We start from the raw sequence: 24,431 nt of genomic DNA, 5'->3' as shown, positions 1-24,431 counted from the left end.
AGTCGTGCTCCTCGGATGCTGCTGGCCTGCTGTGCCTTTCCAACACCACTCTAATCTAGATTCTGGTTTCCAGCATCTGCAGTCCTTGTTTTTACACAGTACATAAGGATGCCATTCACACTTTAATGTGTATAATAGTTCCTGAAACACCCACCTATTCTCCAACCCTATCCCCATCATCTTGCTACTGTCCAGCATCCTCGGTAGTGTAGTGGTTAGTATCCCCATCTGTGACTCAGGAGACTGGGGGTGCAATTCCCCGATGGGAAGGATTTGATATTTTTCTGGATGTCTTGTTACACAGAGGTAGTGACCCTAACCCTGGATCGGGTTCAAGTCCTGCCTGCTCCAGAGTTCAAAAATTCACAAATTTCGGAGCAGAATTAGGCCATTCAGCCCATCAAGTCTGCTGCTTCATTCGATCAAGACTGCTCATCACCCCCATTTTCCTACCTGATCCCTTGAAAGGGTTCAGAAAAGACTTACACTGATGTTTCCAGAGTTGGAGCATTTGGGAGAGGCTTAATAGGCAGGAGCTGTTTTCCCTGGAGGTTCAGAGGGTGAGGGGTGACCTTATGGAGGTGAAGAAAAACAATGACGGGCATGGATAGGATAAACAGACAAGGTCTTTTCGATGGGGTGGGGGAGTCCAGAACTAGTCGGCATAGATTTAGGGTGAGAGGGGAAAGACGTAAAAGGGACCTAAGGGCCAACTTTTTCATGTAGAGGGTGTGCTTGTATGAAATGAGCTGCCAGAGGAATTGGTGGAGGCTGGTACAATTACAGCATTTAACGGGCATCTGGATGGGTAGATGAATAGGAAGGGTTTAGAGGGATATGAGTCAAGTGCTGGCAAATGGGACTAGATTAGGTTAGGATATCTTTTGACTTGGTCAAGTTGGACTAAAGATCTGTTTCCATGCTGCACATCTCTATGACTCTATAACAAACGTTCAACGAACTGGTCTGCAATTTACCACATATGGCCTCCCTCCCATTCTGAATACAGGTGTTACATTAGCATTTTTCCAATCCCATGGAACCGTAAGGTCATACGACACAGGAGCAGAAATTAGGCCATTCAGTCCATCGAGTCTGCTCCACCATTCAATCATGGCTGAGATGTTTTTCAACTCCATTCTCCAGCTTTCTTCCCATAACCTTTGATCCCCTTGACAATCAGGAACATATATATATATATCAGTCTTAAATAAACGCACTGAATCTTTCCCATGTTAAGAGATTTTTGGAATATTGTAATTCATGAGTTCACTATCTCCGCTGCCACTTCCTTCAGGACCCAGGGTATAGGCCATCAGCATCAGTGGACTTGTCTGTCCTCAATCCAAATAGTTTCCTGTGTACCTTTACCCTCACAATGTTGATTGTTTAAGTTCTACCCTTTCTCTAGCCCCTGACTTGCCAATTCTAATAGGAATAGTTCTGTTGTCTGCCAACATAAAAACTGAGATCATCTCTGCCACTTCAATGTTCCCCCATGAACTAACAGTTTTCATCTTCCAAGGTACCACACTTAGCTCAGCGACTCTGTTCCCCTTAGCAAACCAACAGGTCTCTTTTGTAAGTTAACTTACCTATATTTATTTATATTTTTTAATATCCCTTTGTTTATGTTTGAAACTTTCCTAATGTTTGACCCTTCCAGAGGTCCAGAATAACATTTCACAACAGGCTGAAAAGTTAAAAAAAGACTAAGTTTAAACTTTTTGAAATCGCCCCTTTCTGGAGGCTGGGGGCCGGCAAAACGATCGCCCCGCCCCCATTGTCACCGATTGTATGGTGTCCTCCCCAACCACGCCCCCTCAACCCAGGAGACGTCACAATCCTGGGCCCCACCCCTTGTGAGCTGGCGCATGTGCAGTGCAGGTCCTGCAGCAGGACTGAGGCGGTGTTACTGAGTGTGGGAGCAGAATGGTGCCGGTGGCTGAAGTAATAAGAACCGCTGGAAAAGCTGAGCAGGTCCGGCAGCTCGTGCCGAGAGAAATCATTTGGGGTCCCGGTGATCCTCCTTCAGAACAGGACCAGGTTTCAGAAACATCCCGGGGAGGTCGCCAGGCCCGAGCGCCAAGACCTGGCTCCTGCCCCCGGAGAGAGGAGACAGTGAGACAGGGTAGGATTGGAAACCGCGGGAGGAGGGAGACTGGGGAGTTTATAAACTCCTAGGGGAGGCCTGAGGCCTCCAATAAAATCACCACAGACCCAGTGTTTACTTCACCGGCGAAGGCGCTCTCGGGTTGCCCGGGCAACCGGCCGCCATCTTTGTAAGGGTCAGGCGCATGTTGTCTTGGGGCGGGGAGCGCGGGCGGCCATCTTGGTGAGGGCACCATCAACTGTCATTTCTGGGAGAGAATTCCAACCTCGTGGTAACCTCGGCCTTTGCCGAGCTTCATTCCCCAGACTGTCCAGCGATGTGCAGGTTAGGGGGGGGTTCAGCCATGCTAAATTACTGATAATGCCCAAGGATGTTCTTGTTAGTGTATGTTGACCATGCTAATTTACCCCCAGTGTCCAGAGATGTTCAGGTTAGAGTGGATTGGCCGAGGTAAGTTTATCCATAGTGTTCGGGGTTCTGCAGGTTAGGGTGAAGGTCTGGACCCCCTCAATCGGCTCTCTCGATCCGAGATCGGTCAAAAGAATCAGTAGGAGTATGGTCTATTTAAAGCAAGGTGATCAGCTTAATGACATAAGGCAGCCTTGCACAAATTTGTCCAGCAACACAGATTAAAAGCTTCTGTGTTCCGTGGCAAAATTACACAATTACATTTGAAAATTACGCATTATTTATTTTTGCGACAGCGCAGCCTGAATTACAATAAAAGACCAATAAAATGTAACAAGGTGACATGATTGACAGCAGGTTAGTCCAATGATATTTCCTGGGAAACAGATTGTTTTACGCGCAAAATCATCCCATGCTTGTTAGTTCAAGATTAGTTCGAATACCAAATTACTTATGATTCATATTATGCAAACTCCATTGTTCTCTTTTATTTCTAAATCCAACCAACTCAGCAAAGCAGCAATTCAAGTTCAATGTCAAATCATAACCTGAAGCCATTTTGTTATATTTATTTAAAAATATTATTTAAAATTGAATTTTGTGGTTAATGAAAACCTCCATACACCTGTTGCTCCTAACAGCCTAAATTCAAATTTTAAATCCTCATCTCAATAAAGCAGCAGTTGTCTCATTATCCAAAAGGTGGAGACCACAAACGATATAAGTACGGTTTTGATGACTAATAACTCCTGAAAATGCTCCGACAGAAAAAAGTACAGAGAGCTGCATATCCCAAAGAGTGATATTACTGTTTTGTATTTGGATTCTTCCATTCTATGCAAAACTCAGGGGAGACTATGTTCCTACAGTTACAGCACGAGGAGTACTTACCTTATTCAAAATAATAACCAGGTTTAGTGTAGGTAAGGGAGGGACCTTGCCAATAAGAGGCATGCCTGTCTTTGTGACTTCCTTGAGGCTGTTCAATAGATAGGTCTTTCGGTAAGAGATGCGGTTATTGTCCCAGAACAGTTCCACCCATCCCATAACTGGGAAGACATTGGTGTCAGTCGGGTTCAGAGTCTTTTGCTGAAGTCAGCACATAACAGACCACTTCATCCCTGCCAAATATACTATTGTGACTTTGAAGAAACAAATTGTAATCGAAAGATAACATTTCCCTATCTTCTCTTTTGCGGTGTGACCTATTTGGATGGGGCAAGGCTTACCAGGGTAGCTCATAGCACAACTGGTATAAAACTGGCACACAACACCTTGACAGGGTAAAGACCATTTAGACTTGTTCTGTAAATGAACTGTTCAATCTCTGACCACTGCAGTAGTCATTCTTGGTAATGCTCAGTCCCTCAGCAGACGAGGACATCTTCCTGGCATAGTTGGCACACAGTCTCTGGTTGCTCAGGATCGCACAGGTAAACTGTCCCTTGTGCACCAATGCTGGCAATGGCAAGTCCACACAGCAGGGCAAGTTCGATCTTTATCATCTTCCCCCTTGCAAGGGGCTTGTCTGATGAGCTTGCAATGATGGCGATGAACACAGGGGAAGATGAGAATTTAAAATTTGAATTTAGGCTGTTGTTAGGAGCAACAGGTGTATGTAGATTTTTATAAACCACAAAATGACTTTTCAATTTAAAATGGCTTCAGGTTATGATTTGATCCTGTGAACTTGAATTGCTGCTTTGCTGAGTTGGTTAGCTTTGGGGAAAAGAAAACAATGGAGTTTAATAATATGAATCATATGAATTTGGTATTCAAACTAACCTTGAACTCGCAAGCACGGGATGATTTTGAGAGTAAAACAATCTGTTTCCTAGAAAATATTGGACTACCCTGCTGTCAATCATGTCACCTTATTACATTTGATTGGTCTTTTAAGGCTGTGCTTTCTCTTAAATTACACATCATTTACATGTTTTTTTCGAAAGTAATTCTGCAATTTCGCCACGGAGCTCAGAAGCTTTAACTTCTGTGTTGCTGGACAGAATTGCGTCAGACTGCCTTGCTTTATTAAACTAATAACTTTGCTTTTTACAGTCCGCATCCCGTTTGTTCTTTGACCGATCTCGAGACGGAGGGGTCCTGCCTGGGATCCAGATCTTCAAGGGTGGATTGGCCATGCTAAATTCCGTCCATAGTGTCCAGGGATGTGTAAGTTCGGTGTATGACTCTGGGATAAATGTCGGGCAATAAGGGGAGGGATATGGGTGAATTACCATTCAGAACGTTGGTTTGGACTTGTTGGGCCGAGTGGCCTGCTTCCACACTGTGAGGATTCTTTGAAGGGAAGGGATTTTTGCAAACTGCTCTCCTTCCATCTGCTGCAGAGTTCTCCTGTCGGCCTGTCCCCGCTCCCTGCCCCATTTTTGACATCACAACGCAGAAGTGGCCGTATCAGTTTCAATGTGAAACACCCTCCTCTGGGCAACTCCTCATCCTGGGACGGAGAGAGGGAGGTGGTAATCTGTTCACTTGTAGCAACTGGAGTGAATCCAAGGAGGGAATCTACTCTGCCAATTCAGGTATGTGTCTTAATTACCCGGGTGAGGAGGGACGGATGATAGCAATTGGGGAGGGGGAGATACTTTATTTTTATTTTTAAAATGCATCTGATTCCCACAAATAAATGCATCAGGTTCAAGTACAGCACGTGCAATGATCCACGTTGCAGCTTCAAGCTGGCTGCAACAGTTTTACATCCTCTGTTCTTGCTCCGTGTTGGCTGCGGCACATTTGGTTTCGTTCCCTCATCTTTCTGCACCCCCCCCCACCCCCCGAAGTGTTGATGCTTCCAAACTTACCCTCAAAAGTTCAGGTTATACTTCCATTCTTTCCCAGTTTTCAAAACCCACAAAATACAACTTTCCCAATCCTCTGGGTATCGAAGTTGGGAGGTTATGTTGTGGCTGTACAGGACATTGGTTAGGCCACTTTTGCTCTCGCTTCTATCAAAAGGACATTGTGAAACTTGAAAGGGTTCAGAAAAGATTTACAAGGATGCTGCCAGTGTTGGAGGGTTTGCGCTGAATTGTTTTGGGCTGTTTTCCCCGAGTGTGGCAAAGGCCTTTGTATACACTTATAAAATCATGAAAGGCATGGATTGGGTAAAGAGACGAGATATTGTCCCCTGGGTTTGGGGGTGTCCAGAACTAAAGTGTAATAGCTTTAGGGTGAGGTGGATGAGCAAAGACTTAAAAGAAACCTAAGGGCAACTTTTTAACTCAGGGTAGTGAGCGTAAAGAATGAGCTGCCAGAGGAAATGGTGGAGGCTGCTACAATTACAGTATGTGAATGGCATCTGGATGGTTTCTGAATAGGAAGGGTTCAGAGGGGTATGGGCCATGTGCTGGCATTTGGGACTAGATTAATTTAGAACTAGATTAATTTAGAATATCTAGTCAACATCAATGAATTCAGACCATAAGACACAGAAGTGGAAGGAAGGCCATTCAGCCCATTGAGTCCATTCTGTCATTTAATCATGGCTGATGGACATTTCAGCTCCACTTACCCACACTCTCCCCGTAGCCCTTAATTCCATAATCAAGAATTTATCAATCTCTGCCTTGAAGACATTTAACGTCCTGGCCTCCATTGCGCTCCCTGGCAATGAATTCCACAGGCCCACACTCTCTGGCTGAAGAAATGTCTCCTCATTTCTGTTCTAAATTAACCCCCTCTAATTATCAGGCTGTGTCCCTGGATCCTAGTCTCCTCCGCCGAATGGAAACAACTTCCCAATATTCACCCTTTCTAAGCCAAGCATAATCTTGTAAGTTTCTATTAGATCTCTCCTCAACCTACCGAACGCTAATGAATACAATCCCAGGATCATCAGCCATTCATCGTATGTTAGGCGTACCATTCCAGGGATCGACCGTGTGAATCTGCTGGACACACTCTAGTGCCAGTATATTCTGCTGTTACTGCCGCTGAGTCACTCCTTGAACCCTGTTTAGTGGGTGAAGTGGGAGGTGCAAGAGGATCCTTTCTGTCGGACTTGCTGATCTCGCACCCACTTTATTTCCAGTGATGTCTGACAGCACCTTCCCTACGGAATTGATCTGCAGGAGCAAATGGAGGACATTTTTACCCTTGATGGAGCGTAATGTTTGTCCAACCCCTGCAGGTTGTGTCTGAAATAGATACATTTGTCTCTGTCCCATTGAGTCTCCAGCACAGGGCCAGGCTGGTTGGCTCAATTGGCCTCTATCAGTGTTTTCGCTCTGCCTGAGCCTCCACCCACCCCTCTTCATTGCCCCTTCCCATCCCTCATCAGCAAACTGGTATCCCCCACTTATCACACGTTTGCTTTATGCTTTGCTTTTACAAAAGACCCACATTAGTACCTGTTTTCGCTTATCAAAAGAAATCCAAAGAGGATTTTTGCTTTCATGAGAGGCAACGTCCTCGTGAACCTTCTCTGCACCCTCTCCCAGAGCATCCACGTCCTTCCGGTAGCATGCTGGCCAGAACTGCACGCAATGTTATGAATGTGGCCGGAATAAATAGCTGTAACATATCTCGCTAACTCTTCCACTCTAGGCAAGCGTGCTGTATGCCTTCTTGACCACGTGCCTGCCTGCTTTGCCACTTTCAGGGATCTATTTGCCCAGATCCCTCTGTATGCCAGATCTCCTATGCGTTCTCTAATTTAATGTACGCTTCTTGTATTTCCTTCTCTTCCTTTCTCCCTCATCTGTATCCAGCTTCCCCTTAATTGTATTCCTCTCTTCATCTCTTTCCCCCCCCGTTCCTCACCCCTCCACACATCAGAGTATCATAAGACCATAGGAGCTGAAATTAGGCCATTCAGCCCATTGTGACTGCTCTGCGATTCAGTCAGGGCTGATAAGTTTCTCAACCCCATTCTCCCAGTAACCTTTGATCCCTTTCATACTCAAGAAACTATCTTTCACAGCTTAAGTGTACTCAATGACCTGGCCTCCACAGTCTTCGGTGGCAGTGAGTTCCATATATTCACCACTCTAGCTGAAGAAGTTTCTCTTTACCTCCATTCTAAAGGGTCTTCCCTTTGGTCTAAGGCTGTGCCCTCGGCTCCTAGCCTTTCCTACCAAAGGAAACATCTTCCCAACATCCAGTCTGTTCAGAATTCTGTCGGCTTCAATTAGATCCCCCGTCATCGTTCTAAATTCCATTAAATATAGACCCAGAGTCCTCAAACATTCCTTATTTGTTCAGATGTTCATTCCTGGGACCATTCTCGTGAATCTCCTCTGAACACACGCCTAGGCCAGTACATCCTTACTGAGATTTGGGCCTAAAACTGCGCACAATAATCCAAATATGGCCTGACCAGGGTGTTACAAAGCCTCAAGTACATCCCTACTTTTACATTCAAGTCCTGTCAAATTAAATGTCATCATTGTATTTGCCTTCCTAACTACTGTCTCAACCTGTAAGTTTACCTTGAGACAATCCTGGACTAGAACACCCAAGTCTCTTTGCACCTTAGATTTCTGCATTTTCTTCAGTTCCAAGGGTGACTGTTGGTGTTGGGGCAGCACCAGAGATTTCCTGACATGCGGATTGTATTCGGGGGTACCAAGTAATCTGAGGAACTGGCAGTATCTCAGGAGAAATAGTTATTCCTGGAGGAGGTAGAGAGGAATGTGGTGTGATTCTGTAAACTCGAGGTCTCCAGAAGTGTGCAGAGGTGGTGTGAGAATTTATCACCATAAATTTGAAAGCGAGGAAACTCCACCAGAATTCAATTATCAGACATGACAGGCCAATGGTGTCTATCTGTGATGTTAGAATTCTATGATGCTTGGAACTGAAACTTAACTTTAAACCCCATGTATTTAATCTCCTTTGTAATAGAGGCCTCTATTTGTATTTTTCAATTGATTTTTGTACCTGTCTGCTACTTTTGACGATTTGTGTACTTGGTCTCCAAAGTCTTTTTTCCCCTTTTATAGTGCTTAGTTTCTAATAATTTAGCAGTTCTCCAATCAGTGTTTCTTGGGTGAAAAGTAAATGGTTCTGATGTTGTCGTATTGGGTGACATTAAACATTTTTTCCACTCATTCCTTTAACCCATGAATGCTGTTTAGCTTCTTCCTGCTCCTTTCTGCACAAGTTGATGCCCCTCTGCCCCTGGATAGTTGATAGTTGACCAAGAACTGGATAGGTGTCCCCTTGTTCCAACCTCTCGAGCAATAAGCTCTCAGTAACCAAGGACAAAGGTCTTGGACTCCAATTGTTAGTCGTAAACCTCCACTAGGGACAGATTCTTTGGACATGATCTTTGATTTTGGCACAGAGGCAGGAAACATCTCACCTGTTTCAGATAAATCAAATTACTGACTGTCAACTCCTTTGATACTGACACTGTCATGACACTGTCAACTCCTTTGATGCTGAGCAGCGTGAATTGAGAATTTACTGGCCCAACAAGAATGGATTTCCCAAACTGCCACAGTGTTGGTGACAGTCATACATACCAGACCAGCTGCTACAAGGGATCAGCCTTCTCTCTGAATCAGGAGGTCACAGGTTTAAATCACAGGATGTTGCTGGTAAGAGGTTCAGTGATGGAAATGTCATTCAGTGGAAAATACTAATAGCTCCCAGAAATTATGGCGAATGTCGGGGCTAGTATAAATGAAGAACTGACGGATGTTCATATGTATGAAACAAAAATGCATCAGTGAATTGAATAGGATTTAAAGTAGCTAAATTCCCTGGGCTTGGGGGTTAACACTAGTTCACTGGAAAGTGGCACATGTCATCTCACTGTTTTAGAAAGAAGGAAGAGAGCACAGGGAATCTATAATGAAAGGTACAACAACAACAGGACAGTTAAAAATTAATGATAGGACTGAGCAGAATCAACATGGGCTTATTGGAAATATATGCTAGTCAAACTCAGGTCATTATAGCTAGCAGAATATATGAATGTCCAAATTAGGAGCTGAAGTAAGCCATTCGGCTCTTTAAGCTGCTCCACTCCAAGAAGATAATGGCTGATTACTTTGTGTTATACATTGCACATTCGTATCCATCCCCATAACCTTGGATTCTTCTTAAGCTAAGGAATTAATCTACTTCTGCCTTAGAAATATTCAAAGTCCTGCCTCCGCTATCTTCTGTCGCAAAGTATTCCAAAGCTGCACAACCTTCCAAAAAATTTCCCTCCTTCTTTGTCACAAATGATTGCATTTTTTGTCATCTATGTTTTGTCATCTACCAAAATGATTTTGATTCAAGCATAAGAGGTACAGTTAGTAAGTTTGCAGATGACACCAAAATTGGAGGTGTAGTGATTAGCGAAGAGAGTGACCTCAGATTACAACAGGATCTTGACCAGATGGGCCAATGGGCTGAGAAGTGACAGATGGTGTTTAATTCAGATGAATGCGAGGTGCTGCATTTTGGGAAAGCCAATCTGAGCAGGACTTATGCACTTATTGGTAAGGTCCTCGGGAGTGTTGCTGAACAAAGAGACCTTGGAGTGAAGGTTCATAGCTCCTTGAAAGTGGAGTCGCAGGTAGATAGGATAGTGAAGAAGGCATTTGGTTTGCTTTCCTTTATTGGTCAGAGTATTGAGTACATGAGTTGAGCGGACATGTTGCGGCTGTATTGGACATTGATTAGCCCACTGTTGGAATATTACGTGCAATTCTGGTCTCCTTCCTGTTGGAAAGATATTGTGAAACTTGAAAGGGTTCAGAAACTATTTACAAGAATGTTGCCAGGGGTTGGAGGATTTGAGCTGCTGGAGCATCGGAGGCTGAGGGGTGACCTTATAGAGGTTTACAAAATTATGAGGGCATGGATAGGATAAATAGGCAAAGTCTTTTCCCTGGGGTTGGGGAGTCAAGAACAAGAGGGCATAGGTTTAGGGTGAGAGGGGAAAGACATAAAAGAGACCTGAAGGGCAACTTTTTCACGCAGAGGTTGGTATGTGTATGGAATGAGCTGCCAGAGGAAGTGGTAGAGGCTGGTACAACTGCAACATTTAAGAGGCATTTGGATGGGTATATGAATAGGAAGGGTTTGGAGGGATATGGGCCCGGTACTGGCAGGTGGGACGAGATTGGGTTGGGATATCTGGTCAGCATGGACAGCTTGGACCGCAGGGTCTGTTTCTATGTTGTACATCTCTATGACTCTATAAATGGGTGATCTAATTGTTCGTTCACATTTAGGGCATAAACCCTTAATCAGCAATGAGGCTTGTGGGCCGGGAGGGCTGAGAGATAAATGAAAGGGGGGGGGTGGTGTTGGGGAGAAGGTAGCTGAGAATGTGATAAACAGATGAAGATGATTGGTCGGAGAGGAGGGTGGGGCGGATAGATGGGAAAGGTGATGGACAGGTCAGGAGAGCGAGTGGAGGCTTGGGGCTGTGATAAGGTGGGGGGGGGGGGGGGAAGAGGAGGATACATGAGGAAACTTTTGAATTCCACATTGATCCCATGTGGTTGCAGGGTCCCAAGGTGGAATAAGAGGTGTTCTTCCTCCAGGTGTCAGGTGGTCAGGGTTTGGCGATGGAGACAGCCCAGGACCTCCATGATCTTGATGGAATGGGAGGGGGAGTTGAAATGTTCAGCCCCAGGGCGGTGGGGTTTGTGGGTGTCCCAGAGTGGTTCTCTGAAACAATCCACAAGTTGACGTCCTGTCTCTCCGACGTAGAGAAGACCACATTGGATGCAATGGATACAGTGGATGACACTGGTGGAGGTCGAGGGAAATTTCTGTCAGATGTGGAAGGATCCTTTGGGGCCTTGGATGGAGGTGAGAGGAGTGGGATGGACACATGTTTTACACTTCCTGTGGTGGCAGGGAAGGGGCCGGGAGTGGGGTGTGGGCTGGTTGTGGGCGCATGGACCTGACGAGGGAGTCGCAAAGGAAATGGCCTCTCTAGAATGCTGGTAGGGGTGGGGAGAGAAAAATATACCTGGTGGTGGGGTCCGTTTGTAGGGAGCAGAGGCTGATGTGATGTATCCGGAGGTTGGTGGGGTGGAAGGTGAGGACGGTTGGGGGTGGGTCCTGTCCTTGTTCCATTGGGAGGGGTGGGGTTCAAGGGCGGTGTTGCAGGATGTGGAGGAGATGTGCTGGAGGGCATTGTCGACCACGTGGGAAGAGAAATTGCGAACTTGGAAGGAGGAGGCCCTCTGGGATTTTCTACGGTGGAATTGGTCATCCTGGGAACAGATGCGGCGGAGGAATTTGGAATAAGGGATTGCGTTTTTACTGGAGGTGGGGTGGGAGGAGGCGTAATCTAGGTAGCTCTGGGAGTCGGTGGGCTTGTAGTAGATGTCCACGGTTAGTCGGTAGCCAGAGATGGAGAGGTCCTGGAAAGGGAGATGGTCCAGGTGAATTTGAGGTCGGGGTGAAAGGTGTTGATAAAGATGACGAACTGTTCAAACTCCTTGTGAGAGCATGGAGTGGCACCAATATGGTCATCGATGTACTGGAGGAACAGGTGTAAGCTGAGGAAAATGGACTGTTCCACGTACCCGACAAAGAGGCAGGCATAGCTCGGTCCCACGCGGGTACTCATGGCTACCCCTTTGGTTTGGATGCCATCTGAGGTTTGTGCGGATCACTTCAGTGAGAACATGCAGTCCTGGGCTCAGTGAGCAGCACTGCAAGCAAAGCTCACAGAATCCCGACAGGGAAACAGGCCCTTCAACCCAACAAGTCCACACCGACCCTCTGAAGAGTAACCCACCCAGACCCATTCCCCTACCCCATTAGTCTACATTACCCCCTAGACACTACACTGCACCTACACATCCCTGAACACTCTGGGACAATTTAGCTTGGCTAATTCACTTGCTCATGTTTGGATTGTGGGAGCACCCAGAGGAAACCCTTGCAGACATGGGGGGAGAATGTGCAAACTCCACAAAGACAGTCACCCTGAGGGTGGAATCGAACCCCGGTCCCTGGCGATATGACACAGTGGCACTAATCACTGAGCTACTGTGCCGCCCGTGAGTCAACCTGGGGTTGGGGGAAGATGGGAGGGGTGTGGAGGTGCTGTCTAGCAGAAAACCAAGAGAGCTCGCTGACGTTCCCACTGCACCCACTGTCAGAACGGGCAGGAGGTTCAGTCCTGGGGGTGACCCACATCAGTGTCACTAGCGGAATCTGCTGGTGCCCCCTCTGGTGTCTCTGCAAGTTACTGGACGACGTGAACCTCCACCTGCACTTGGGGCAGGCAAACGGCCTCTCCCCGGTGTGGACCCGCTGGTGCCTCAGCAGGTTGGAGGCCTGGGTAAAGCCCTTCCCGCACTCGACACATCTGAACGGCCTCTCCCCTGTGTGGACCCGCTGGTGGTCCAGCAGGTCAGAGGAGCGTTTAAAGCCCTTCCCACACTCAGGGCAGGGGAACGGCCTCTCCCCGATGTGGACATGGTGGTGCCTCAGCAGGGCAGAGGAATTACTGAAGGCCTTCCTGTACTCTGAAGGGCCTCTCCCCAGTGTGGACCCGCCGGTGGACCAGCAGTTTGGAGGATTTGCTGAAGGTCTTCCCGCACTCAGGGCAGGGGAAGGATCTCACCCCAGTGTGGACCTGCTGGTGGGCCACGAGGGTAGAGGCCTGGGCAAAACTCTTCTCACACTCGGGGCAGGAGAATGGACTCTCTGCAGTATGGATCCACTGGTGGGCCAGCAGGTTGGAGGAGCTGGTAAAGCCCTTCCCGCACTCTGGGCAGGGGAATGGTTTCGGAATGGCAGCCGGTGACGAGCAGTGTCCCGCAGGGTTCAGTGTTGGGGCCGCAGCTGTTCGCATTATATATTAATGATCAGGATGAAGGGACTGGGGGCATTCTAGCGAAGTTTGCAGATGATACGAAGTTAGGTAGACAGGCAGGTAGTACTGAGGAAGTGGGGAGGCTACAGAAGGATCTAGACAGTTTGGGCGAGTGGTCCAGGAAATGGCTGATGGAATTCAACGTGAACAAATGCGAGGTCTTGCACTTTGGCAAAAAGAATAAAAGCACAGACTACTTTCTAAACGGTGAGAAAATCCGTAAAGCCAAAGTACAAAGGGATCTGGGAATGCTAGTCGAGGATTCTCTAAAGGTCAACATGCAGGTTGAGTCCATGATTAAGAAAGCGAATGCAATGTTGTCACTTATCTCAAGAGGGTTGGAATATAAAAGCACCGTTGTGCTACTGAGACTTTATAAAGCTCTGGTTAGGCCCTATGTGGAGTACTGTGTCCAGTTTTGGTCCCCATACCTCAGGAAGGACATACTGGCACTGGAACGTGTCCAGCGGAGATTCACACGGATGATCCCTGGAATGGTTGGTCTAACATATGAGGAATGGCTGAGGATCCTGGGATTGTATTCATTGGAGTTTCGAAGATTAAGGGGAGACTTAATAGAGACGTACAAGATAATACATGGCTTGGAAAGGGTGGACGCTAGGAAATGGTTTCCGTTCGGTGAGGAGACTCGGACCCGTGGACACAACCTTAAAATTAGAGGGGGTCAATTCAGAACAGAAATGCGGAGACATTTCTTCAGCCAGAGATTGGTGGGCTTGTGGAATTCATTGCCGCAGAGTGAAGTGGAGGCCGGGACGCTAAATGTCTTCAAGGCAGAGATTGATAATTCCTCGAGACAACAAGAATCTAAGGGCTACAGGGAGAATGCAGGTAAGTGGAGTTGAAATGCCCATCAGCCATGATTGAATGGCAGAGTGGACTCAATGGGCCAAATGGCCTTACTTCCACTCCTATGTCTTATGGTCTCTCCCCAGTGTGACTGCGCCGATGAGTCTCCAGGGCAGACACGAAACTGAAGCATTTCCCACAGTCGCCACACTTCCACAGTTTCTCCATGGGGCAGGATTCCTCCGGGTTCTCCATGGCTGAAGCTTCAGCCGCTCACAAACGTGTGTACAGCCCCTCCCCGGTGTGAATTCCTCTTTCCAGGCCGTATAACTGTTTATGGCTCCACACTCAGTGCACTGTAACAGTAGGGTCTCTCATCCAGTCCCACTGATGCTGAAAACGTTATGAAACAGGAACCAAAAAGCATTGCTCCATCTCACAGAATCAGAGTTGAAAATCTTTGCTGTCCCGATGGATTGAGTGACTGTCAGACAATGATGACTGCAGATGCTGGAGATCAAAGTCAAAAAGTGTAGTGTTGGAAAAACACAGCAGGTCAGGCAGCATCCGAGGAGCAGGAGAGTCAAGCATAAGCTGTTGATTTTGAAACTTCAGTCTTCAGATAGTCTGTGAAAAGAGATTACAAAAGTCATCATTGTCAATCCGGTGGGAGGTGGGGTCGGAATGAGACAACAAGGTATTGACACCGACACCAGAAAGAAACTGAACATAGAGACGTGGCAAACGTTAGTGGCAAGCCAGAGTCAGAGAGAGACACAGCACAGAAACATACCCTTTGGTCCAACTCATCCATGTCGACCAGATATACAAAATTAAACTAGCTCCATTTGGCAGCATTTGGCCAATAACCCTCTAAACCCCTCCTATTCATATACCTATCCAGATGCCTTTTAAATGTCATAATTGTACCAGCACCCACCACTTCCTCCAGCAGCTTTGTACACACACCACCTTCTGCATGAAAAACTTGCCCCTTAGGTCCGTTTCTAACAAATTGCTCTCCATCTAAACCCGTAGCACTATGGCAATCCCAGTCTATGTTTGAAAAGTTAAAATCCCTAACAATAACCATCCCATTACTCTTACAGGTAACTCAAATCTCCATACAAATTTGTTTCTCAATTTCCCACTGACCATGAGGGTGTCTACAACATAATCCCAATAAGGTGATCATCCCTTCCTTATTTCTCAGTTCCAACCAAATAACCTTCCGGGATGTATTCCTAGGAATATCCTCCTTAAGTCCAACAGGAATACTATCCCTTATCAAAAACACCACTCCCTCTCATCTCTTGCCTCCCTTTCTATCCTTCCTGTAGCATTTGTATCCTGAAACATTAAGCTGCCAGTCCTGCCCATCCCTGAGCCACGTTTCTGTAATTGCTATGATATCATATCCCATCTTCCTAATTAAGCCTGGAGTTCAACTGCCTTCCCTGTTAGGCCTCTTGCAATGAAGTAAATGCAGTTTAATTTGTTAGTCCTACCTTGCTCTCTGCTTTGTCCCTTCCTGACCTGACTGTTTGACTCACTCCCTTTCCCAACTGTACCAGTCTCAGATTGATCTCTTTCCTCACTATTTCCCTGGGTACCTCCCCACGCACTCACCTTGCTAGTTTAATTCCTCCCGAGCAGCTCTTGCAAATTTCCCTGCCAGTATATTAGCACTCTTCCAATATTCAGGTGCAATCTATCCTTCTTGTACAGGTCACATCTACTCCAGAAGAGATTCCAATGATCCAAATATGTGAACCCTTCTCCCATTCACCAGCTCCTCAGCCATGCATTCATCTGCTCTATCCTCTCTATTCCAACCCTCACTAGCTCATAGCACTGGCAGTAATCCAGATTTTTCTTGACTCTAGGACCTCTTTTTTAAAATTTGTGCCTGACTTTCTACACTTTCCCTTCAGAATCGCATCCTTTTCCCTTCCTATGTCATTGGTTCCAATGTGTACAATGATCTCCAACTGGTCCCTCTCCCTTTTGAGAACATTCTGCACCCTCTCGGAGACATCCTTGATCCTGGCACCAGGGAGGCGACACACCATTCTGATTATTCGCTGCTAACCACAGAAGCGTCAGTTTGTACCTCTGACTAGAGAGCCCCTTATCACAATTGATCACTTGGAACCCAACGTACCCCTCATTGCATGAGAGCATGTCTCGAGACCAGAAACTTGGCTGTTTGTGCTACATTCCCTGAGAGACCGTCACCCCCTACATTTTCCAAAACAGCAGACTTGTTTGAAATGGGGACAGCCACAGAAGACTCCTGCACTACCTGCCTACCCCTCCTACCTTTCCTGGAGTTAACCCATCTCCCTTACTGTAGCTGTGGCTTTTCTCCCTTCCGATCATTGCCAAACCATCATAGACCCAGGTCTTGTAAATTACTCATTTGCAGCGACAGTTCGAGGTACTTATCCACGCAATCCAATAGGATTTGTAAGCAAACACACTTACTGCAGACATAATCATCAGTAACATGATACTCTCCCTAATCTCCCACATCTGACAGGAAGAGCATATCACTCTCATAAAGGCTCCTTTGCTCCTTCACAATTTACAGACCCAGAAAATAGCACCGTCTTTTTGCTCTAAAAAAGTGCTCCGGGCTAACACAGTACTTGTGGTTTATATTTTTAAAATTTAATCAAGAGACAGATGTCAGTAAAACATATAATCAAGCAAGAATCCACTCCATTCACAACTGCAGACTTACAGCTAAGTTACACGTTAAAGACTATACACTTCTCTGTTCCTGTTCTGTGAGCTCCCCCACACAGGTTCCTCCATGGTCAGCTGTGAAGTTTGCTGTTCATTAACCTTTCCCAGATGCACTGCAATGTCCAGTAACTGCAGATTCACTGCAATGTAAATTTCTTTTTCTCTCTCCCTCACTTTAGACTTCTATCCATGCCCCTTATAAACCTCTATAAAGGTAATCTCTCAGCCTCCTACGCTCCAGGGAAAACAGCCGCAGTCTTTTCAGCCTCTCCCTATAACTCAAACCCTCCAACTCTGGCAACAGCCTTGTAAATCATTTCCAAACTCTTTTAAAGTTTCACAACATCTTTCTAACATAGGAGGCCAGAACTGAATGCAGTATTCCAAAAGTGCCCTAACTAATGTCATGTACAGCCATAACATGACTCCCAACTCCCGTACTCAATGCTCTGCTCAATAAAGGCAAGCGCCACCAAATGCTTTCTTCACTACCGTGTCTACCTGTGACTCCACTTTCACAGAACTACAAATCTGCACTCCATGGTCTCTTGATGCAGGAACACTCTCCACAGCCTTACCATTAAGTGTGTAAATCCTGCCTTGATGTGCCTTTCCAAGATGCAACACCTCACATTTATCTAAATGAAACTTTATCTGCCACTCCTCGACCCATCAGCCCATCCATTCAATTCTAATTTAGATTGAACTTTCTTTCCTCTCTTATTTCATTAATGATGAAAATCTCCATCCCCACATTCTCCCTCCATTCTCACTTTGCTGAACCTAATCCATGCTGTACCTCATCCTGAAGGGTCTGGTTTACGCTGATTTACAGCCCACGCTTGGGGGATCTAATTGAAACATACAGAATACTGATTGGCCTGGACAGGGTGGATGCTGGGGAGATGTCTCCATTGGTAGGAGAGACTCGGTCCCAAGGGCACAGCCTTAGAGTAAAGGGAAGACCTTTTAGAACGCAGATAAAGGGGAAACCTTTGTAGCCAGAGATTGTGAAACCTATGGAATTCATTGCCACCGAGACTGTGTTGGGCAAGTCACTGAGTATATTCAAGACACAGATAAATAGGTTCTTGTGTATCAAGGATATTGAGGGTTGCGGGGAGAAAGCAAGAGAATTTGGTTGAGAAACATGTCAGCCATGATTGAATGGTGGAGCAGACCTGATTGGCTGAATGGCCTAATTTCTGCTCCTAGGTCTTATGGTCTCTTGCTGTCCTGGACATAGTGAGAGAGAACTGGGAGCAGGAGTAGGCCATTTGGTCTTTCAAGCCTGCACCAACATTGAACTGGATATGAATATACCTACATCTTGGTGGATAGGCTGGGACCTTTTTCACTGGAGCATAGGAGGTTGAGAGGTGATCTTATCAAGCTTTATAAAGTCATGAGGGGTATAGATGAGGTGAATGATGGGTTTCCTTTCCTTAGAGTGGGGGTTTCAAGGTTAGGGAGCAAATTTTGAAGGTGAGTGGAGAAAGATTTTAAAAAGACAGGAGGGACACCTTTGTTTTCCCATGGAGAATGGTTCGTATATGGAATGAATGTCCAGAGGAAGCGGGGATGCAGGTACAGTTACAACGTTTAAAAGACATTTGGATAAGGACATGAATGGGAAAGGTTTGGAGGAGTTATGGACTAGGCCAGACCACTCAAAAACATTCTTAAGCAGGCACCGCAGACCATAACTTTGCTATTTGTTTCAGTAAGTGCACAGTGAAAATTACCCAAAGTTAGCTAGGTTGACTACCAGGATTTAAAACAGATAAATGTATTCATAAGAATACAGAATGAAACACAAAGAACAGAATATAAATACTCACAGAACTCAGTCTATCTAAACTAGACTTAATTATGCTGTTCCTTTCTCCACACAGTCCACTACTGAACTCACTCAAACAAGGCCTCAGCTTTCACTACAGATCACTTGTCTTTCATTATGCAGGTCACTTTGAAAACATAAAAGCTTGGGCCAAAAGTCTCATCGGTTGACATGTAAACAAAAAAGCCAATGAATACTCTTTCCATTTCTGTAAAAAACCATCCATTTTGGAGTCCGGGGCCATTTTACCACCACTCTGAAAAAAACGCCAGGACACAGTATCCTGGAGAAGAAGGACCAGCTTTTTAGAAAAAGGACCAGCTTTGTGACAGAGGGATATGGGCCAAACACTGGCAGATAGGATTAGTTTAGTTTGCAAACATAGCATGGACTAGTTGGACTGAAGGGTCTATTTCTGTGCTGTATGATTCTGTAATGGTCTCAAAACCATTTTCTTTACTTCCCCTATAACCATCCACTTCTTTGTTGTTCAAAAGTCAGATGACCTCAGCCTTGAATATATTCAATGACCAACCCCCCTCCACCCCAACTGCAGGAAGTCAACCCCATTTTTGAACTCAATTCCTATTGCCTTGCTGACTGCTTGCTGCATCTGCCTGACAACTGGTGCAGAAGGACGCTGAGGACCCTTTTTACATCGACACATCATTCCTGATGAAGGGCTCGTGCCCAAAGCATCGACTCTCCTGCTCCTTGGATGCTGCCTGAACTGCTGTGTTTTTCAAGCACCACACTTGACTCTGATCTCCAGCATCTGCAGTCCTCACTTTCTCCACATACCAATATATTATCATTTAAACCATGCACATCCTTTCTGCCTTTTTTTAAAGCAAGAGGCTTTAACTTTACATTGCGGTACTGCATTTGTTGTGCGTTTGCCAACTGAGACACAGACGTGGACCAACTTTTCCAAAGTCTGTCCCCCTCCTGGATTCACTCCCTTTCCCTTCAGTTCGTGCAAGTCAGTAACTGAATCCCAGAACGAAAAAGAAATGAAAAACTGGGTGAGAAAAAAAAAGAGTGCCGTACCCACAGATGTTGGACAGAGTTGCAGTCTGGCGTGAAGCTCAATCTTCATTCAAAGAGAGAGAGGGCAACCACATCTTGAGAAACTCACAGCCCAACTTCTGCATTCAAACAAAGAGGCGGCTCTGAATGGCAGGAGGACCAGGCTCCTTCCGGTCCTCCGGGTCTCACCATTGGTCCTTCAGAAGGAAGTCAAGCGCTGTTTCCGTGGACAGTTGCTTGCATGCTCAGTGCTTTTGCTGACACCGCAGTACATGCGCAGTTGTTGCTGACACCGCAGTACATGCGCAGTTGTTGCTGACACCGCAGTACATGCGCAGTTGTCGCTGACACCGAGAAGCATGCACAGTACGCTCTGTGGGGGTGGTGGCGTGACTGACAGATTTTAAGCGTCCAAATGTCAATAGCAGAAAAAAAGCTGCAGCCACAATTTTATTTTTCCCTGTGGCTCGACATTTTAATCCTTTTGAATTTCGTCCGGCTTTGTATGTCTTTTCCCCAGGGTAGAGGAAGTCCAAAACTAGCGGCATAGGTTAAGGGTGAGAGGGGAAAGATTTAAAACGGTCTTAAGGGGTAACTTTCATGTAGAGTGTGGTGTGTGTATGGAATGAGCTGCCCAGAGGAAGTGGTGGAGGCTGGTACAATTACAACATTTGAAAGGCATCAGGGCCAGGATGGGTATCTGAATAGGAAGGTGTGAGAGAGATATGGGCGAAATGCTGTCAAATGGGTCACTAGATCAATTTAGGAGATCTGGAGGGGATGGGCGAGTTGGTCTGAAGGATCTGTTTCTGTGCTGTATGACTCTATGCGTCTATTTCAATGCAAGTTTCAGAAACATTACTGCAGCTTTTTAAAAAATAAATTAATATGCTTTTAGATGTTAACAACGTTTCTGAATGTATCATTTTAGCTGTTCTTAATTTTAAAGATCAGCCATTTCTTGCGCACCCCTGTCTTCCAGGTAGAGTCATCACTCTCGATTCTCTCTCTTTCCTGAGAAAGAGGTACAGCAATCAAAGAGGGCACGAGAAAGCATGGAATGGTAGAAGGGAGGGAGAATGGACAGGGGAGTGGGGGTAGAGAGAGAGAGAGAAGATGACAGGGGACAGAGGGTGGGGTGCAGAAAATGAGGGGAAGAGAGAGAGGGCGGCTGAGCACAGAGAATTGGGAGGTGCAGAGTGTGAGGAGAGAGAGTGGACGGGGACCAAATGTTTGGGGTACTGACAGCACAAATCCCACCTTCCTCAGGACTGGTGTCAGTGTCTCATGAATTGGAACCCACTCCACCCACAGCAGACCTGAGGCAATTGTATCTCAATAGATGCTTGGCTAATGCAGTAGAATCATATAATCCTGACAGGCCATTTGGCCCATAAAATTCAGACTGACCTTCCAAACAGTATCCCATCCAGACCCACCCATTTTTTCCTGCAGTTCCCCATGGTTAACCAACCCTCGGTTGCACATATGTGGACACTTTAGCACGGCCGATCCACCCTGAACTGCACCCAGAGTTAACTCACGCAGACAGAAGGGTGAGAACGTGTTAAAGTCCACACAAACAGCTGCTCAAGAGTGGGACCGAACCAAGGTCCCTGACATTGTGAGTCAGTGGTACGAACCACTGAGCCACCGTGCTGCTCAGAGCTTTGATGTTCTGCTTTGTCCTAGTCGTTTCTAACTTCTCATGTGCCCTCAGCAGAGGCTCTCTCCTCCTGACATTGTTGGACCACACCCACTGCAACCTTCTCCAGCCCTGACCACATCGGTTCCTGAATCCTGGCACCAAACAGACACCAATGCCATCTGTGCTCCTGCTGACAACTGCAGAGAATGGAGACCATCCCTGTCACTGTTCTGTCCCTGACCACCACCTCCCCCTCCCCAATGTTATTTTTACTCCCACTGCCCAACCAGTTAGCTCCTCCCACCTGCAGCCCTCTCTCAGTTCCCCTTTACCTGCCAGACCTGCACTTACACCCTCCTGGCCCTGTCCACTGATGCAAACAAAAGGCTCTCTCCAGAAGGGAATGACAATTTCCCAGAATAAAGTGCCTGGTTAACTTTCCCACTTTACCCTCAACATGTCTGCAGCCTTGCTTCCAGCTCCATCTCTCTGAGCCGAATGTCCTCCAGGATGTGTTTGCCCTGGATCACAGCATCCAGCGCCTCCCACCTTCTGCAAATTGAAAGACAAGCCCCACCCTGCCTTCTCCAATGTGTGTTGTATAACTGATAGCCAAGTATGGAACCCATGAGGATAGCCTCAACAGGGACCTTGGTTTCATGTCACACTATAAGTGACCGCACTCACACAGGCTTGTACCCCATTACTCACACACGTTACCAAGCATGGTCGAATGCAAACACATGCTTTTATGCACAAACACACACGCTCTCATGCATGCACACACATCAGTTTATGGGGTGAAATTGTAATTGCAGAATTTTATTTGCAGATATATTATATTTTGCTCAAAAAGCACACAATCTTCAGGCAGTCAATCCATGTGTAATGTTATAAATCCCTACTTTGGAAACAGAACCAATCTGACTCAAGATTGGGTTGCAGACAAACTCGAACATGAGTGAATCAGAGGGTTTTCTTTCCCCAGAAAATGATGTCATCATTAGATTCTGAACTCCAGATTTCTGACTGAATTCCAATTCCGCCATCTGCTGTGGCGGGATTCAAACCCAGGAGTCCCGAGGAGTCCCCAGAACTGGGTTGATAGTCCAGTTGATAATGGCACTCGGCCCTTGTTCCTTTAATCATCCTGTGATGGCACATGAACTCACTGGTGCCTCCGCAGGTGGGAGGAGGGGGTGATGCCCTTCCCGCACTGAGAGCAGGTGAGCATGCTGTGCCTGGTGTGGACCCGCTAGTGCGTCTGCAGGCTGGAAGAATTGATGAATCCCTTCCTGTGCCTGGAGCAGGTGATTAGCCATTCCCTGTTGTGGACTCGCTGGTGAACTTCTAAAATCTCATAACATATCATCAAGAAAGAACCCACTCTATTCACTGCTGCAGACTTACGGCAAGGTTACACGTTAAAAACTATACAGTAATCTGTTCCTGTGCTGTGAGCTCTCCTACACATGTTCCTCCAAGATCAGCTGTGAATTTTGCTGTTTGTTAATTTTTCCAAGATGTTCAGAGATATATGATTTCAAACAGCAAAGGCAGTAACAATGCAGATTCACTGCTGTATCCGTTAGTAGTATACGTTTCTTTCTCTCTCTCTCTCTCCCTTACAGACCATGTGCTTGCTGCCTTTGGCTGTCTTTCTCCATTTTGAAATTGCTGTTGTCTTGATTTTTTTACTCTAAAGTTCCAAAACAATGCATCAGCATATAAAACATTAATTGCTGCTCCTGGAATTCAAGGAAATCGCCTCCAACACTGAAAACACCTCAAAAAAGGAGCAGCTCTTACAGCCACAAATTTTCCAGTCCTCCATTTTGGATTAGTTCTTGGTGAACCTTCCCATCTCCCAGGTTACAGTTATTCAAATAATTTGCTTTTCTATTTTTGCTAGAAAAGTGGATAACCTCATGTTTATCCACACTAACTGCATCTGACATATATTTGCCCACTGACTCAGACTGTCCAAATAACATTGTATCCTCCTCACAGCTCACACTTCCACCCAGCTTCGTGTCATCTGCAATTTGTGATTTTTTCCATTTAGTTCCCTCATCTAAATCATTGACACATACTGTGAATACCTGGGGTCCTCGTCCCAATCCCTGCAGTTATAAAACATCGATCTGACTGACTATACAAAATAGCAGATGTTAGCTTGACGTTCACAACTGACGAAGACCTGATAAGCAATTATGAACCACTGAATTACTAAATCACAGAAGCAGGCCATTCAGCCCATCGTGTCCATGCAGCTCTCTAAATGAGCTTTCTGATATTGTGCCATTTTCCTGACGTTTCCTTGGAAACTGGTACATTGCTTGTCATCAAATAATTTTACAATGCTCTTAACTGAATCTGCTTCAACCACTGTTCCATGCGATGTCTTCCAGATCTATTTACTCACTTTGTGAAATTTCTTTCTCACATCACATTTTCTTCCTTGTAATGGATTTGAAATCTGCATTCTTATTCTCAATGCTTTTCCCGTGGTGAACAGTTTTTCACTGTCTTTTCTGGGTATGATTTTTCTCATAATTTTCAAAACTTATTTTGAATCTGACTTCAGAGAGCAGTCCATGAGGCCAAGCCTCATCAACAACACAGAAACAACTTAAGGCCCCTCAGTCATCGCTGTGAGTCCCATAGCAACCATTATTACCTGGGCGGCCATGCATTCAAAATATGGTCTCTCAACATCACTAGTATTGGCCCACAGTTTGGAAAACTATGATTCTCGCTACGAGTATAAAAATGAAACTTTTTTTAAAGCGGTTGTTGCTGAGAAGTTTAATCCTTTCTGTCCAGTAGGAAGTCAATGATGTGTTTAGGTTTGAATGACTCAGTGAATCCCTTCCCGCATGTGGAGCAAGTGGATCACCGCTCCCTGTGTGCCTGTGGGGATTACATTCCAGGTCAAACCGGGAATTGGATCTCTTCCTACAGCCTGAACATACCTCTGGTAACACTCCAGGGGGACTGTGCTTGTGTGGCACAGGTCAGGTCC

The 24,431-nt window shown here is 46.0% G+C and overlaps 1 protein-coding gene and 1 long non-coding RNA gene across 2 annotated transcripts in view; both read right to left on the bottom strand.

Annotated features, from left to right (window-relative positions):
* The window catches only part of LOC140460550 (uncharacterized), a 197,900-nt gene that overhangs the window by 12,449 nt on the left and 161,020 nt on the right, over positions 1-24,431 (bottom strand). The window lies entirely within an intron of this gene.
* Positions 10,080-19,895, bottom strand: LOC140460546 (uncharacterized). The gene is made up of 2 exons (XR_011954181.1): positions 19,780-19,895; positions 10,080-14,765 (listed from the first exon to the last, which is right to left on the bottom strand). It is a non-coding gene; the product is annotated as an uncharacterized lncRNA (long non-coding RNA).

This window comes from Chiloscyllium punctatum, chromosome 36, assembly GCF_047496795.1.
Source record: "Chiloscyllium punctatum isolate Juve2018m chromosome 36, sChiPun1.3, whole genome shotgun sequence".
In the NCBI taxonomy this organism is placed as follows: domain Eukaryota; kingdom Metazoa; phylum Chordata; class Chondrichthyes; order Orectolobiformes; family Hemiscylliidae; genus Chiloscyllium; species Chiloscyllium punctatum.
Note: the sequence above shows the minus strand (reverse complement) of the source record. Positions and strands in the feature narration are given on the sequence as shown.